Here is an 18,861-nt window from a genome sequence, read left to right as displayed (position 1 = left end):
TTTGTTCTGAAAAACCCAAATTTGTTTTTCTATGTGTACAACAAAGTTGTTTTTTGTTATCAAATCTTAACAAACTATTAATTGCATTTAAAGATTGGTCAAAGCATTAAAAACTGGAGCGTAAACAGTTAGAAAATCATTTAATGCTCAGTCAAAGCACAAACCATTTTTCTCTTATGGTACCAAAACAAACAATCGGTTGTTTCCACGAATCAATCGGTTGTTTCCACGAATCAATCGGTTGTTTTGGATTTGGTAGCAAGTCAACCATAAAAACAGTTTTCAACCATTTCTAGAAACACCTAAGTGTAAAACAATCGGTTGTTTCGACAAAACAACAGGTTGTTTTTCACTTAGTTTGAAAAAAACTTTTCTTTTGAAAAGATTGAGAATGCCTATGCTTTGGATTCAATCAAGAGTGCATTACATATTAAATCTACCCCAGATCATATCTAAAAGACAACTCTGTTGAACCAAGTAGTGTTCAATGTTTTGAAGAATCCAAATCTTTTGAAGGATGTTGAAGCCTCTGCTTTGCTTGATGTTGCTGTGCTGGTTTAAGCTTTGTTCTGGGGTAGTTTAATGTTGTAATCCACCCTTAGATTAAATCTCAAGCAATTAGCATCTCAATGTTTATCAAATTAAAATGTTTTTCAAACTAAGTTGAAACAACCGATTGTTTTGTCGAAACAACTATTTGTTTACACTTAGGTGTTTTGAGAAAGTTTGAAAACTGTTTTTGAATGGTGAAAACTGTTAAGTACCAAAACAACCGATTGATTCGAGGAAACAACCGATTGTTTGTTTTGGAACCACAACAGAAAAACTGTTTTCTTTGACTGAGCTTTAAATGCTTTAACTGAATACGCTCCAGTCATTAAATGCTTTGACCAATATATTTTAAATGCAATTAAGAGTTTGTTAAGATTTGATAACAAACTATATCTTTGTATAATTTAAAAAAAACTATTTTTAAGAAATAAGAATCTTGAGACAAAGTTTTTCACTAAGAGTTTTTCAAAGAGTTCTGAGATTGCTTAAGAGTTTAGAGATTGATCAAGGTGCTGGAATAGGATTCTACTTGTATTGATTTCAGATATTCATCTGTAACAAGTGTAATCTTTGTAAACTGCTGAACAATTCGTTTGTGTGTTTTGCTGAGATTGGCTGTGTGTTCTTGAGGTGTTCAAGATCAGCAATCTTAGTGTTGGCCAAGGAGAGTGTGTTTCTTGAGGTTTTCAAGGTCATTCTCTTGGTTGTGGTGTAAGTGATCAAGTGGTGATTGCTTAATGGATATCCTCAGGGTTTCTGAGAAGACTGGATGTAGCTCTAGTTTGGAGTGAACCAGTATAAACAACTGTGTACAATCTCTCAATCTCTAACTCTTTAATTTCAGTTTGTTTGTTGTTTGCTGGTATAAACAACCATTGTTTCGAAGAAACAACCGATTGTTTTTTCTAGTACTACAGTTTGTGCTTTCTGTTTTGGCTAACTGAATTGCTGAATCAATTGGTTTCTGAAATAAATTCATTCTAGCTTTGAAAAGTTTGCGAAAACCCCTTTAAACAATTCACCCCCCCTCTAGTTTAAAGCCATCTTTTCTAACAATTGGCATCAAGAGCTTGGTTCTTGAAAGTGATTCAAGTTGATCCTAAAATCTTTTTAAAATGGCTGATAAACTACCGTTTGGGGAAGGTGCCTCAATAAACAGACCACCCTTGTTTTGTGGTTTGAATTACCAGTTTTGGAAAGCTAGAATGAAAATATTCATGGAATCTCTTGACAAAGGAATTTGGGATGCAAATGAAAATGGTCCTTTTATCCCAAAGTTTGAAAAAGATGGTTTTGTCATTGAGAAGCCATGGTCTCAATGGACTGATGCAAAAAGTAAAAAGGCCAAATTCGACTGCATTGCCAAAAATATTATAACCTCTGCTTTAAATTCTGATGAGTTTTTCAGGGTCTCACAATGCAAATCATCAAAAGAAATGTGGGATACTTTGGAAGTCACTCATGAAGGAACAAATGAGGTGAAAAGAGCTAGAAAGCATGCTCTCATCCAAGAGTATGAGATGTTTAGAATGCTTAAAGGTGAAACAATAGCTGAGGTGCAGAAAAGGTTTACACACATCATCAATCACCTTATGAGCCTAGACAAGACTTTTGACAAAGAAGAGCTGAACATCAAGATCTTGAAATGTCTTGATAGAGCATGGCAACCAAAGGTAACTGCTATTTCCGAATCTGTACCGTCCCGTATCCGGGCGTTGACAAAGTCAAGGTCAAAGTCAACGTCGGGGTTAAAGTCAACATCGCCAAGGCCAAATGTCACAAAAGGAAGGCAATCACAGTGTCGCTCCCCGATACCCATGGGTAGGAAAGACCATGGAGGGAGCGACGCCGTGGGAAGGCCTCAAACCTCGATAACCCGGGGTAGCAATAAAGAGAAAAGAAAGGTGGCTTTAAGGCCATAGTAATAGCGCCAGTGGAGAGCAACCTGACTCGTGAAGCGCCCATGCCGCCCCAGAGACGCCCTTGGGGTAGATACGACTCATGAGGAGGGTTACGCCCAGGGTAGCCAGGTGCAAGGTACGAGAGGAAGGTAGATACGCTCTCAAAGTGAGTGACTAGATGTTTGGGGGCATGAGTTGGCACCCAAAAAGTCACCCCTTGCGCAGATGCACTCCCAGGTAGGAGGACTCACACGAGGAAATACCCTCAGATGGGGTCACGGTGCTGTGAGGCCCTCCACGTGTACAGCAGCCAAGTCAGAATAGAAACGCCATTTTGTCAGGTACAAGATAATTAAAGTTATTTAATACAGTTTACGTTTCGAGCGTTTAAAGTACTATAAATGCTCCCAAGCGGTTTAAACGTCTTAAATGCGCTAAAAGTTTATAATTGAATGCGCTTAAAGGCGCTTTGAATGCTGGAGTAGCTTAAATAGCGCCTTGAATATTGGAAACGGGGTTGGGACTTTTGGCAGACTTTCCCAGAGTACACTCCAGTTGCTTGCTCGAGTCTTGAGACTACGCACAAGGGACTAGAGAGAGAGAGGTGGTTTGCTAGAGGGAGAAAAGATACACAATACACAGTTTCTTTTGACCACCTTCAGAGTGCCATTCACGGTGCTCCGATACGGAGGTGTAGAGTTTTGGTGTTCTTGCTAGCTGACTTGAGCGTCGGAGTGCAAACGGCCGCTAGGGCGCCCTTTTGTCCTTCTTTGCAGGAATCCACAGGTAACCAGTGGGAAGGAGTCCCTAGCTGACGGGTGAGGTCGCGCACAAAGACGTCCCAGGTCAACCGGCCGGAACATTTGGCGCCCACTGTGGGGCCGATTTAAAACATCAGTCCCATCACAAGCAACGAAGATCTATCAGAGCCACCATAACGTTGGCAGAAGTTGGAGGAAACAGTGAAGAATGAGGGCCACCACTAGACAAGGTACCGCACGCGCGGCGAGTGAGGAAATGTCCATGCAGCAGGTACTGGAAATGATGCGGAGGCTGTAGGATGAGATGGCGGAGTCGAGGATGGAACAAGAACACATCCAGGCGGATCTCGCAGACTCGCGCGCGAGAAACGAAGAGCTCCATCGTGTGAATGAAGAGTTGCGCCGGGATTTGAACTATAACCAAGGGCAACGTGAACAAGATGAGACCGAGCGTCTCACCCCACCAAGGGAGTTTTCCACACCCTTCTCGCAGCAAATTCTGGATGCGGTGATCCCCAACAAGTTCGCGGAGCCCAAGGTGATTTTTACCGGGATGGAGGACCCCGAGGCGCACCTCACTGCATTCCACACGCAGATGGTGTTGGTAGGCAACTCCGACGCCGCGAGATGCAAGCTCTTTATGAGCACGTTGACGGGGATGGCAATGGATTGGTTCATCAGCCTTCCAAACGGCCATATCACCTCCTTTCGGCAGTTGTCGCAGCTGTTTAGGGAGCAATACTTGGCGAACAAGGCCCCGCCGCCAGTTTCCTACAACCTGTTTAACGTAAAACAGTATCAAGGGGAGACCCTAAAAGAATACATCAACCGCTTCGGTGCCCAAGTAGTAAAAGTTGGTACTTCGGAGGAGCCTATGATTGTGTATGCCTTTAGGAAAGGCGTGTGTCCCAACCCTTTTTGCGAATCTATTATTCGCAATCGCCCAAGGACCTTTGCTGAAATACGGCGTCGGGCGGTGGAACATATCGTGTCCAAAGGAGAGGTGTGCGAGAAGCGCACCAGCGTCGTACCCTCACGCCCGAGAGCGCGGACGCGGGTTCAGCCCGTCAGGGTCAACGAGACCACGACGTGGAGGAAGAAGCCAGAGGAGAGGCGCCCCTATGAGACCAGAAAACCCCAGCCCCGGGGTCCAGTAGGAGGGGATCGCCCGGCCAGAGAGAGGGCAAGGCCGGCGAGGTACAACTTTGTGGTGGAGTTGAAGGACCTGATCGTCGTGCCTAATATAACCAAGAGGTTGAGGCGACCGGCGAAGACTGACAAGGTGTTAGGGCCTCGGAAGGACTCTTGGTGCGAGTTCCACGAGGCTTTCGGTCATCACATTGATAATTGCCTGTCGCTGGGTTACCAGCTAGATGAGCTGGTGAGAAGCGGGTTTCTGAAGGATTATGTCGCAGAAACCGCCACGACCGCCGCCCTTCCGGCGCCTGCAGAAGAGCAGGCGCACGAGATGCCTGTTCTCGACGAGGTTCATACCATTGCTGGAGGCTTTTCCGGCGGAGGACCCACCGCCTCCCAGCGAAAGAAATACGCGAGGGGGGTCAACTCAATTGAGGAAAGAATCTCAGGTGATCCGTGGGAGTCGGACCTCGTGTTCACGAGGGCGGATCTGCGGGATGTCGTGCCGCACGACAATGACCCCGTGGTCATTTCAGTTGTCACGGCAGGCCGCAAGATGCACAGGGTTCTAGTCGACCAGGGAAGTTCTGCAGATGTCATGTTCTGGTCGACATTCAACAAGTTGCGGTTGTCTCCCGACCTTTTGAGGCCCTACACAGGGTGCCTATATGGGTTTGCGGATAACCAGGTGGAAGTCCGAGGCTACTTGGAGCTGAGGACAACGTTCACAGATGGAGAGGCCTCGCGTACCGAAAGCATCCGGTACTTGGTCGTAAACGCCAACTCCGCCTACAACATCTTGTTGGGCAGACCGGCGTTGAATAGGCTGAATGCAGTAGCCTCCACGCGCCATATGAAGATGAAGCTTCCAGATCTCAGCGGCAAGGTAATTGTCATCAAGTCGGATCAGGAGGAAGCGCGGAAATGTTATGAGAATAGCCTAAAAGCGAAGAGAGGCGTGTTCATGGTATTTGAGCATCCGCCAAGTGCATACACGACGATGATTGAGGCCACACCCGTGAGGGCGACGCCCGAGGCAGATACACTCATGGAGGAGGGCCCTGACGACACGGCGCCCGTGGAAGAGGCGGCGCCCGTTAAGGATAATAGCAGGGATCAGCAGGCGGCTAACGTGGTGGAGAGGGAGATTGGCGGCAAAACGTTTAAGCTGGGGCGTTTGCTGAGCCAAGAGGAGCAGGATGAGGTGGCAGAGGTGATTTCACGCCATTTAGATGCTTTCGCATGGTCTGCCTCGGATATGCCCGGCATCGACCCTGATTTCCTATGTCATCACCTTAGCATGGACGCCACGGTCCGCCCCGTGCGCCAAAGAAGGAGAAAGTTTAATGAAAAGAGGCAGCTGGTGGTAAGGGAAGAAACGCAGAAGCTGCTGAGTGCTGGTCACATCAGGGAGATTCAATACCCTGAATGACTGGCCAACGTCGTCCTGGTGAAGAAGGCGAATGGGAAGTGGAGGATGTGCGTGGACTTCACAGACTTGAATAAAGCGTGCCCGAAGGACTCGTACCCACTGCCCAGCATCAACGCGTTGGTGGACAGTGCCTCCGGTTGCAATGTACTTAGCTTTTTGGATGCATTCTCGGGATACAACCAGATCAAAATGCACCCGAGAGATGAGAGTAAAACTGCGTTCATGACGGAGACCAGCAGTTACTGTTACAAGGTGATGCCTTTTGGGCTGAAAAACGCAGGCGCCACCTACCAAAGGCTGATGGACAAGGTCCTAGCGCCCATGTTGGGGAGGAATGTGTACGCCTACGTGGATGATATGGTAGTAGCGTCGAAAGATAGGACGCAGCACGTGGCGGACCTAGAGGAGTTGTTTGTCACTATATCCAAGTACCGCCTCAAGCTAAACCCCGAGAAGTGTGTCTTCGGGGTGGGGGCCGGTAAGTTCCTAGGTTTCATGCTCACGGAGAGGGGAATAGAGGCGAACCCCGATAAATGTGCAACAATCATCGCCATGCGAAGCCCGACGTCAGTAAAGGAAGTGCAGCAGCTGACGGGGCGTATGGCGGCACTATCAAGGTTTGTCTCTGTTGGAGGAGAGAAGGGGCACCCATATTTCCAGTGTCTTAAAAGAAATAGTCGTTTTGCATGGACTGACGAATGCGAAGCGGCCTTCATGAAGTTGAAAGAGTATTTGGCGACGCCACCGGTCCTTTGCAAACCAGTAGCGGGCGTGCCCCTCCGGCTGTACTTCGCGGTGACAGAGCGAGCTATCAGCTCTGTGCTGGTCCAGGAGTAGGACCAGATTCAAAAGCCCATCTATTTTGTGAGCAAGGCTTTACAAGGCGCGGAGACGAGATACCAGGCGCTGGAGAAGGCAGCGTTGGCCGTGGTATTTTCGGCCAGGAGGCTCCGCCATTACTTCCACAGCTTTACAGTGGTGGTGATGACGAACCTCCCTATACAAAAGGTATTGCAGAAACCTGACGTAGCGGGAAGGATGGTGCGCTGGGCGATGGAGTTGTTAGAGTTTGATATCCAGTATGAGCCCAGAGGATCCATCAAAGGGCAGGTATATGCAGATTTTGTGGCAGAACTCTCGCCCGGGGGCGAACAAGTGGTGGAGGCAGGCTCGCAGTGGTTGCTCTCGGTCGATGGCTGTTCCAACCAGCAAGGAAGTGGCGCGGGGATAGTCTTGGAGGGACCCAATGGCGTGCTGATCGAGCAAGCTCTGCGCTTCGCCTTTAAGGCAAGTAATAATCAGGCTGAGTACGAAGCTCTGGTTGCAGGGATGCTCCTGGCTAAGGAGATGGGCGTGCAGAACCTCTTGGTGAAAAGCGATTCCCAGCTGATTACGGGACAAGTATCAGGCGAGTTCCAAGCAAAAGACCCGCAGATGGCGGCGTATCTGAAATACGTCCAACTGCTGAAGGGAGCATTTAGCGCTCTTGAGCCAGTACATGTCCCAAGGGAGCAGAATGCCAGAGCTGACCTGCTTGCCAAGCTGGCCAGCTCAGGCAAGGGTGGTAGACAGAGGACAGTAATCCAAGAGACGCTCAAAGCTCCGCGTAAATTCGTGGAAGATAACAGGGTGGACGTCCTCCATATTTGTACAGCGAGAGGGAGGCCAAGGAGTCATCGTTCTTTGACTCAAGATACGGTGAAGACACCCCATATTAGCACATACGCAGACACGCCCGAAGGAGGAAGGCACGCGCATATATGTGCTTTAGGCGTGGGAGACACCTGGATGACGCCATACAGACGGTATCTGGAGGATGGGGCTCTCCCAGCGGAGCCTGAAGAGGGTAAGAAGGTTAAGAGGAATGCCGCAAGATACACTCTGGTGGACGGAGTATTGTTCAGGCACAGGTTCACCCACCCTATCTTAACGTGCGTAAGCAGCGACGAGTGTACCAGAATAATGGCGAAGCTCCACGAAGGCATTTGTGGGAGTCACATAGGGGGAAGGTCCTTAGCCTCTAAGGTGGTACGCGCAGGTTTCTACTGGCCAACAGTAAAGGAGGATTGCGTGCGGCACGCCGAGCGTTGCAAGCAATGTCAAAAACACGCTGACTGGCACAAGGCGCCGCCAGAAGAGCTGCGATCCATATACAGCCCGTGGCCTTTCCATACGTGGGGGATCGACATCCTAGGTCCATTCCCATTGGCGATAAGACAGATGAAATATTTGATTGTTGCCATCGAATACTTCACCAAGTGGATAGAGGCGGAGCCCGTGGCCCAGATTACTGCGCACAAGGTGCAACACTTTGTTTGGAAGAACATTGTGTGCCGCTTTGGCGTACCTAGGCGGCTAGTATCCGACAATGGAACCCAGTTTGCCAGCCAGCAGTTGAGAAACCTGTGTGCAGAGGTAGGCATCAAGCAAGTGTTCGCATCAGTCGAACACCCCCAGACTAACGGGCAGGTAGAGTCAGCAAATAGAGTTTTGCTGAGAGGGCTAAAGAGAAGGCTAGAAAAGGCCAAAGGAGCGTGGGCGGAGGAACTGCCAAGGATCGTATGGGCATACCACACCACGCCCCAATCTTCCACCATGGAGACGCCTTTCAGCTTAGTGTATGGGTCGGATGCGATGATCCCGGTTGAGATTCACGAAAGCTCGCCACGCTTCCAAAATTTTGTGGCTGAGGAGTCTAACGAAGAAAGGCGGGTGAACCTGGACCTACTAGACGAAGCCAGGGAGGAAGCCAGGGAGGAAGCCAGAATAAAGGCCGAAGCAGTAAAGAGAAGAGTAGAGCGACAATATAGCTCTAAGGTGAAGCCACGGCAGTTTCAGATTGGCGACCTAGTTATGAGGAAGGTTCACCCATACGAGCTGGAAAATTAATTGTCTCCCAAGTGGACCGGACCCTTCAGAATCACCGAAGCTAAAGGGAACGGTTCATATAACCTAGAGACTTTGGAAGGGGGCCCCATTCCACGCAGCTGGAATGTGGCCAATTTGAAGTTTTATTTTAGTTGAACTATGTAAGTAAACAGCCATGTAACAATTTTATTATAGGGGACACTCTTTTTCCCTCTCGGGGGTTTTTTAACGAGGTCACCCAAATAAAAGAAAGAGAAGTTCAAGAAAAGATTTGCCTCGGTTTTCATCTTCTTTCCACTCGAAGCGCAAGGCCAAGGGCTAAAAAGATGAAAGACAGATTCGAAATAGGCGACAGGCGTCGCCAAGCATACGCGTCGCCAAGAGCAGGCGTCGCCAGATGCAGGCGTTGCTAAAGAGCAGGCGTCGCCAAATGCAGGCGTCGCCAAAGAGCAGGCGTCGCCAGATGCAGGCGTCGCCAAGAGGAAGTGTCGCCAAGGTAAGGCGTCGCCTAGTAAACATAACAGAGGAAGCGTGGACAGTATGTTAAAAGAAGCGAATGCAGGCGAAGGTGTGCAAAAATGAAGCGGCGTTGCAGAAAGCAAAAACATGACACCAGAGAGTTAATGTTACAAATAGAGCTCGAAATAAAGGTCAATGAGATAAATGAGGCGAACAGGTACATGCCCTACGCTCAAACAAAAAGTACAAACATACCACTTTTCAGTGGCCTCCGAAGTTGGGATGGGAGGAGGACGAAGCTCCGCTCTCGGCCCTCAGTGCCCGGGTAAGCTGTGACCTCCGCTGCTGGTTTATCTTCGAACCTGCACCAAGGGAAACAAACATGGTAAAATCACCACGAGGCAAAACATGCAAAGATTTAGAAAGGATCGAAAGCGGAAGTTTCTAAGGCAGTCACTTGTACATATATACTTCTCTAGGGTTCTGGCGTTGAACTCCAAACTAATCAAAGTGGCGGAGTCAAAACCCCCCGCCTCAGCCAGGATCTGGCAAACCACCTGGTCGTTCGGGGTTAGTTTCTTGAAGGGTTTGGACTTCAGGGCTCTCGTCTCCCTCACCCAGTACAGTGGAAAACCATCTAGGGCGGAAGGCACGAGATCAGAGCAACAGACTTTGAAAAACCTACCCTTCCACCCAGTGAAGGAGTTTTGGAAGGGGGTCAGGAGAACCCTGCCGGGAACATTACTGAAGGTCACCCAGAGGTTGTTCCTTTGCCTCTTCATCTCAAAGAAGTGAAGAAAGATATCAACCGAGGGTGCACACCCCAGAAAGCCAAAGAGTATGTCAAAGGCCTTGACGAAAGCCCAGCTAATAGGATACAATTGGGCCGGAGCAGCATTAATCTCCGTCAATAGTTCCCTCTCGAACCTGGAGAAGGGCAGGCGCACGCCGATGCTCTTGAATACCACCTGATAGAAGTAAAAGAAGGGGACCCCGTCGTTGGCCCGTTCGTCCCCGCACACCGGCTCCCCAGGGTGCAAGGGAGTACGGCAATGTCATCGTCATGCCTCCTAGCGAAGGCACGATGATCGTAGGAACACGAATCCCCTTTGTGTTCCCTTATGGCCCTGGTAGAAAGCAAGCATGAGCACTCGTCAAGGAGCTCGCGCGAGGCCTATGCATACAGGTCCTTGGGGTTAACCCTAGGGGGAGGAGCATGGGAAGACATGTCGCTACGAGAGGCGAGCAAAGAGCTGGGAGTTCAAAGAAGAATGGCGTGTTAGGAACACGGGAGGTAAAGCGCCAACTAGGAGGAATGCAGAAGGAACTCTGTGTGTAGCGGTGCAAGAAGGGTGCGAAACACAGGGATGATGAACGCAGGCATAAGATTCTGAAGATCTAAATATTACAGTTAGAGCGCCAAGCGACGCAAATGGGAGCACCGTGCGATCGAGCCACGTGTCAGATGATGGGAGGACGATCCTGGCACCACTGGTTATCATTCAGAAAACGTCGCGTCGACAGAATGCCCAAGGGTACGACGCGCCGCCAACAATGGGAGCATCTTGCCAGAAGCTCAGAAAATGTCAGGATGAAGTCAAGTGAGGGAATGTCCCATCACCCATACGAGAAATGCCACGTGGATGGCGCGGGCGAGACCCTGAGCTCTCCACTACCCCCAGGCGTCGCTAGCATGAGACGCCGACGGCGTTGCCAGTATAAGGTATCAGTGGTGTCGCCTCTCTGATACCCACAGGTAGGAAAGACTGTGGAGATGGACGAAATCGAAGAAGTCAAACTAGTCACCAACTGCGTCGCCTCCCCGATACCCACGGGTAGGAAAGACTGTGGAGGGAGACGATATCGCCGAAAGACGAGTGAACCACCAGTGAGGTCGCTCCCCGATACCCATGGGAAAGAAAGACCATGGAGGGAATGACCCCCTGGGGGGCTTCGAGCCTCCCCGGTGCTTGGTGTTTCCAGACACCCTGAGGACGATACGGCGCTGCTGTAGCAGGCCTCTCCTTAGGCGTGGGCGCCAGGCACCAAGAATCAAGGGACAGATCGCCTCGGTGCTTAAGACACCCCAGGGACGATACGGCGCTGACAGATAGGCCTCTCCGCGGGCGTGGGAACCGAAGCGCGACCTGGTCCCAAGTGTTTAAGACCCAGAGTAGGTCTCAGCTTTCGCGTTGCAGCAATGGCGGAGCTGCCATCGCCTTCACAGGGCAGAGGCCTCATAGATACGAAGGCGGAACAGGTTCTGAGGTACACATTAGGAGCAAGGCACCGGATGTACAGGGTCGCCCAACACAGCGAAAGAAACGGGTAAAAGTACAGGCAAAGCAATCGCAGTACGTAAAGGTGAAGAATGAAGGTAAAATCATACAGACAGAACTCGATACCTCAGAAGTACAAAATTGTCATGCAAAACCCATTGTTCTGACAATGGTGCAAATAGTTCAAATGATTTACAAGTTTATCAAAGATTGGCAAAAACAAGTATAAAGCGCGAAAGGTAAAGGTGGCAGGTGAGAGTCGGCGATTTAGTCATCCAAGTCGAGAGGCACGACCTTCCCGTCGACGACATGGTGTGTGGAATCGCAGTTTGAAATGTTGATGCAGGGTTCTCGCAAGACGTCTGAGTCAGAGCCTCTTGGAAGCCCTCTTCAAACGCGCCCGCCATCTCCCCAGTCAGTTCTTGGACCTCCCCCTCTAGCTCCGCAATCCTAGAGTCCTTGGACGTCAACTGTTTCTCCAAGAACTCCTTCTCCACCCGGAGCTTATTGGCCTCGGCTTGGAGAAGGCCCAAGGCTTCAACCTTCACCGCCAAGGCATCCTCTCTCTCACCTAACTTCTGCCTCCAAGCAGCGTCCAGTTCTTCGAGTTTTTTCTGCTGCATTTCGGAGGCGAGAGCCGCCTCTTGGAGGCCAATGCTTTGGATTTGGTAGGAAGTGAGCTGGGCTAGGTGGTCGACATGCGCCTGTTCAAGTTCGCGCGTGTACGCCTCGGCCCCCTCCTACCCTCGTAGGCCAGTTTCAGTGAAGATTGGGAAGCTTCCTCCTTAAGCCCCCAGTTTTGTTTCTCCTCCTTCAGCGCTCCTACCTCTTGTCTTAGTTTACGGAGAGCCTCCCTCCCCTTGACAGCGCTTCGGGCCTGGGTGCGCCACTTAAGTGCCACCGCCAGGAACGCCCCCATATAATAAGTTATGCCTCCCCCCTTGCGAGGATCCGTTGGCGACATTCCTTCAGTAAAACCCTGCGTCAACTCCCGGTGGATGGGACGAGGAATCCGTGGCCTGCGGGAAGTCGAAGCAGGAACTGATGCAGGAGGGGCAGAGCCCAAGGCCTCAGCCGCTTCACGAAGCGGTAGCGGCGGGGGAACCGAATCAACCCCCTCCTTTTGTTCCTCTTGGACTGTTTGAGGCGGAGGCGATGTGGCGCTTGGAGGATCGTCCCTGAGAGAACTCCCGCCACCGGGAGACGCGGCAGTCAAGGCAGGAACGCCCGCAGCCCTCCTCTTATTGGAAACCAAGGCGGCGCCCGAGTCTTCACTGTCGGAATCTATCACCAGCACCCTCTTTCCTTTGCTGGGGCGTGCTGGGACAGGAGTCGACGCCATGGCCAATGGAACCGCGGCAATGGGAGGAGGAGAGGCAGACGGAGGAGGAGTCGGCAGGGAAGCGATGGTTGGCACGTCGGGGGCGACGGCGTCTCCACCTCCTTTGGTGGATTTTGCCTTCTTCAAGAATTTGGCAAGCGCGAGTCGCCTCGAAGAAGTCATTACTGAACCTGCAGCAGTGAGAGTAACAGAGCAAAGACCAATTCAGATAAAGTAGAATGGGAGTACTTATAGTCAAACACACGCAGATATTCATAGGGGTTCAAGCGATGCAAGTGAGTTCGTATAACCACGACAGCCCATACAGTGCAAACAATCAAGAACAGGTACCAAAGTAAGTGGAGAGTCCATGAGCGTTGAATTCATTGGCAATGAGCTTGGCGGTATCAAAGACCACCCCGAGCTCAGTCAAAGCTTTACACACGTCCCGATCAGCAGGGGCGAGTTGATCCAAAGCCAGGGCCTTGATCGTTATGGGTTTGTCCGTCCAGTACAGGGGAAAGCCTTCCAGTGCAGTAGGATCGTATTTGGTCGCACGCACTTTAATGAACTTCCCTTTCCAGCCTTTGAATGAATTTTGGAAGAGCGTGAGGATGATGCGCCTGGCGACGCCAAAAAAACTCATCCACAAGCTTTTACCTTGTTTCTTCACCTCAAAAAAATGAAGAAAGACATCCACGGAGGAGGGAATGCCCAAATACCCGCAAAGAATTTGAAAACCCCTCACGAAGGCCCAGCTGTTGGGGTGAAGCTGGGCTGGGGCGGTGTTGATTTCGGTGAGCAGCTCCCTCTCGAATGAAGTGAAAGGGAGACGCAGACCCACCCTTTTGAATACCATTTGGTAGAGGAAGAAGAAGGGACTTCCCCCGGTGGCCCTCGAGTCCACACAAACGGGTACCCCGGGTTTCACACGACATACCAAGACGTGGGAGTCATGAGTTTTGTGGAATGCGTTGAAGTTGTAGAGCGCGGGGTCCCCCCTGTGGGCCTCCACGTCGTTAACAGAGTTTAAGGTGTAGCATTCGTCGAGGAGATCGTCGGAGGCCCAGTCATACTCCTCTTTATAGTGAGACCTAGGGAGCGGATGAGGCGCGGTGGTCTTGGTTTTCGCCATTGACGCAAGAGCTGAAGAGTAAAGAGAAAAGAAAGGGTTCAGCGAAAAGGGGTTTTGAAGGAGAAAGGGGGGGAAAAAGGAGAAACCATAGGCAAACCCTACCCACGCGAGAGAAAGAGGAACGAGAGAAACAAAGAAGCACAAGAACGACATCAAAAGACAAGCAGATGGACAATCCCATGCAGTTCATCCATACATCATAGTCATGCAGTAAAGAAAGTCAATAAGGGTAGGAAAAACCGTACCTTTAGGGGTCGAAGGGTGTGATGAGCGGAAGCACGCAAAAGCAGAGGTCGCGAGAGAGAAAATTCGAAGAAGATGAACAGTGCGAGAAGGCAGAGAAAGTGGATGTAACAGTGGTTTCGAGCGCGGAGTTTGGGTAACTTAAACGTTACGAGGAGCGCGAGGGGCAACAGATGGTGACCGTGCGATGAGGCCGCGTGTCGCAGGATTAGGCGCTCACTGGGAGCGCAAGAGACGCTTGAGGCTGACCGCGTGATGAACCACGTGGCAAGCGATTAAGCGTGGCCCTAAAAGGTGTTGCTTTCCCCGTTTCAAAGGATGTCCAATCAGCCATTAAGGGCACCCCAATGGTTCAGAGAATGTCATGTCAATAGTTCGAGGAGTGTCACGTCAGCAAAGAATGACACGTCACCAGGGTGCCACGTGGGTGGCGTGGACGAGACCTTAGTCTTTTCGCTGAAGACAAGTCTTCAGCTTAAGACTGGGGGGCTTGTGTACCGTCCCGTATCCGGGCGTTGACAAAGTCAAGGTCAAAGTCAACGTCGGGGTCAAAGTCAACGTCGCCAAGGCCAAATGTCACAAAAGCAAGGCAATCACAGTGTCTCTCCCCGATACGCATGGGTAGGAAAGACCAAGGAGGGAGCGACGCCGTGGGAAGGCCTCAAACCCCGATAACCCCAGGTAGCAATAAAGAGAAAAGAAAGGTGGCTTTAAGGCCATAGTAATAGCGCCAGTGGACGCCCCAGAGACGCCCTTGGGGTAGATACAACTCATGAGGAGGGTCACGCCCAGGGTAGCCAGGTGCAGGGTACGAGAAGAAGGTAGATACGCTCTCAAAGTGAGTGACTAGATGTTTGGGGGCATGAGTTGGCACCCAAAAAGTCACCCCTTGCGCAGATGCACTCCCAGGTAGGAGGACTCACACGAGGAAATACCCTCAGATGGGGTAACGGCGCTGTGAAGCCCTCCACGTGTACAGCAGCCAAGTCAGAATAGAAACGCCATTTTGTCAGGTACAAGGTAATTAAAGTTATTTAATACAGTTTACGTTTCGAGCGTTTAAGGTACTATAAATGCTCCCAAGCGGTTTAAACGTCTTAAATGCGCTGAACGTTTATAATTGAATGCGCTTTAAGGCGCTTTGAATGCTGGAGTAGCTTAAATAGCGCCTTGAATGTTGGAAACGGGGTTGGGACTTTTGGCAGACTTTCCCAGAGTACACTCTAGTTGCTTGCTCGAGTCTTGAGACTACGCACAAGGGACTAGAGAGAGAGGTGGTTTGCCAGAGGGAGAAAAGATACACAATACACAGTTTCTTTTGACCACCTTCAGAGTGCCATTCACGGTGCTCCGATACGGAGGTGTAGAGTTTTGGTGTTCTTGCGAGCTGACTTGAGCGTCGGAGTGCAAACGGCCGCTAGGGCGCCCTTTTGTCCTTCTTTGCAGGAATCCACATGTAACCAGTGGGAAGGAGTCCCTAGCTGACTGGTGAGGTCGCGCACAAAGACGTCCCAGGTCAACCGGCCGGAACAGAATCTAAAGATCAAACATCATTAAGTGTTGCTTCTTTGTTTGGAAAGCTTAGGGAACATGAGCTAGAGATGAATAGACTCAATGTTCAAGAGAGTGAAGATAAGCACACAAAGAGCATAGCCTTGAAAGCATCCAAACATAAGGGAAAGCAAGATTCAAGTGATGATAGTGATGAGGAAAATCTTAGTTTGCTGTCATGAAAATTCAGCAAATTTCTAAAGAGAAACCGCAACAAAGACAACAACAAGGATAGGTATGGAAACAAGAAACCCAATGAATTTAATTCAAATAACTATACTTGTTTTGGTTGTGGTGAGCAAGGTCACATAAAGGCAGATTGTCCCAACAAGAGCAAAGAGAAAAAGACAAGCTACAAGGAGAAGAAAGGCAAGACAAAAAGAAACTACATTGTTTGGGATGAAAATGAGGTGTCATCATCAAGTTCTTCATCAAGTAAAGATGAAAAAGCCAACATATGCTTAGTAGCTGAGGATAATGATGATTCTTGCAGTTCAAGTGAGGTAAGTTCATGTGCTTCCTTAAATGAACAAAACTATAGTGAATTGCTTGAAGCTTTTCAAGAAACACATGATGAAGCTAATAGATTGGTTCTTTTTAACAACCGATTGAAAGATCTTAACAGTGGGCTTGAAAAGAAAGTTAAATCACTTGAAGAGGATCTGAGAAAAGCAAAAAGTGATTTTGAAAAATTGGAAAATCATTTCAAAAATGCCTCTTGCAAGTGTGATACTCTCATTTGCACAAATTGTGAAAATCTTGAGAAAAAGGTTCACTATCTTGTTGAAACTGTGGACAAGCTTTCAAAAGGGAAGTCAAACTTTGAGAATGTCTTGGCATCTCAAAGCTGTGTTTTTGGAAAGGCTGGTTTAGGCTTCAATCCACAAAACAAGCAAGATAGGTTTTCAAAAAGTTTTTTAAGAAAATCAGAAAAACAACCAATTGTTAAGACGAAACAACCGGTTGTTACATGCTTTTATTGCATGAAGAAAAAGGCCACTCTGTCAGATTCTGTAAAATTAGAAAATATTATGTTCCTAAAGGTCTTATGAAATGGATTCCTAAGGGATGTGATGCTTCTAACAGCAAAGAAAAGCCAAATGGACCCAAATTTGTAAGGGGACCAAATCTTGCAACTTGAATTTGTTTATGCAGGAAAAATGAAGAGAAAAAGAAGAACTGAGCCATCTGATCAAGCTGTTGAAGAAAAAGGCAGTCATTGAAGCTGTATCAATGTTATGCAAAAGGTCAAAACAGTGAAAAGAAGTTTTCTTGATCAACAAGCAATTGGCTCATTGAAGAAACAACACAAGGATAATACCTTCCTTTATTTGTTCTCAATTTCTGTTTCAAAGTTCTTTCTTGTGATTAATTTTTTTTTAAATCAATGTCATGAGCTTTAATCTGTTTCTGTTTATGGTTAAAAATTTCAAAATCAAGTTTTTAACTGCTGCAGAAAAACAACCGATTGTTTTGAGTCTGACAGCACTGTGAAGAAATTGATTTAATTGCTTTTTGAAATTCTATCCGTTGCAGATCAATTTCAAAGGGAGAATCTTGGTCAAAAGATCTGTGTTGAAAGCTGAGCATGTTCAGAAAGAAGTTACAACAGTCATAAAGGAATATATTCCAAAATCTTGGAAATTCAAGAGCCTTAATGACTAGTCAAAGATCACATGTGAAGACCATGTGATTTTCAGCTTTTTCTGACATTTTCTGTACAGAACAGAGTCAAGTCCTCTCTCTGAAAATCAGGTACCCACTGAATGAAATTAAATTCAAATTGATTCTCTTACTGCTATAGAATCAGGTGCAGATTTCTTCCAACAAGAACAACCAATTGCAACATCTCTTGCAATATCTCTTGCACCATCTCTTGCAAAAAAAAAAAAAATTCTGTGAAGTGAGTTTTCATCTCTGCTGTCATGGAATCAACCCCTCCCACCTGTAAGAGAGTCAAAACCAGAGTTGTAAGGTCTGGAGGAAGGCTTGAAAGCTGGTTTTCTGGTGACACCGATCTCATTGAGAAGTATAGGTATGAAACAAGTGTCAAGAAGATAAACAACCCCAAGGTTGTGTGCTTTGATTGGCTGAAAAGTCAAAAGCTTGACAATGTGAGGAGGCTTCTCAAGGACCAATCACTCAGAAAATTTCTGGAGCTAAAAGGGAACATCTATCCAGATTTGGTGAGGGTATTCTACACCAACTTGAAGTTTGAGGGAAACAATCTAGTTTCTCATGTGAAAGGTGTGGAAATGGAGATAACTCATGAGGTTTGGGCTGCTGTTGCTGGGCTTAAGTTCTCTGGTCTAAGAATCAACAAGGGAAACCTTGGTGTGGTGGAAAATTTTAACAAAATCCAGTTCTACAAAAGTTGCTTGAAGAACAATCAATCTCAAGTTAGCACATGCTCGGTTGAAGGTTTGAAGCTTGATGAGAGGTTGCTTGCTCTCATTGTAACTTGGATTCTAACTCCAAAGGGGAGTAATCACTCTGTGTTGACTGAAGAAGATCTGGTTTACATCTTCTGCATCACCAAGAAAGTGAAGATCAATTGGATTCACATAATCAAAGAACATATGCAAAAAGCCATGAGGTTAGGCGATTACCACTATCCCTATGCTGTTTTAATATCTAAGTTTCTACTCTATTTTGAAGTTAATCTTGAAGATGAAACTTCTGAGCTAGTCAAGTCAACTCAAGAGTTGAACAATGGATCACTCAGCAAGATGAGCTTTACAAAAGTAGGTGGAAAGGGGATAAGTAAGGATGGTGATCATGGTGCCTCATCTAGTGGTGTTGCTCATCTTGAACAAGATGAACCTGCTGATATGGATGTTCAACATGAAGATCCAACTGGAGATTTTCAAGATGCAGGGCCTAGTGCTGCTGATGGATATCAAAGAGAAAGAATGTCAACCATGTCATCTTTTGAAAGACAAATGATGGATAGTCTTGATAGCTTTACTGAAAATCAAAGGAGCCTCTATGATCTCTGTGTTAGTAATTTCCAGAGGATTGACAAAATGTTTGACAACATGGATGCAAGGTTCATGACTCTGGATGAACAGATTGAAGCTGTCCAGAATCAAATCTTTGATCTTCAGTTTGCTGATGAAGAAGAATGAAGGAAAAACAACCGATTGGTCATCGAAACAATCGATTGTTTTTGGCTGTTCTTTTCTGATTTTAAAATTTCTTTCCTTCTGCTGTTGCTGGTTT

This window comes from Phaseolus vulgaris, chromosome 10 (assembly GCF_051622355.1).
Source record: "Phaseolus vulgaris cultivar YP4 chromosome 10, ASM5162235v1, whole genome shotgun sequence".
In the NCBI taxonomy this organism is placed as follows: domain Eukaryota; kingdom Viridiplantae; phylum Streptophyta; class Magnoliopsida; order Fabales; family Fabaceae; genus Phaseolus; species Phaseolus vulgaris.
Note: the sequence above shows the minus strand (reverse complement) of the source record.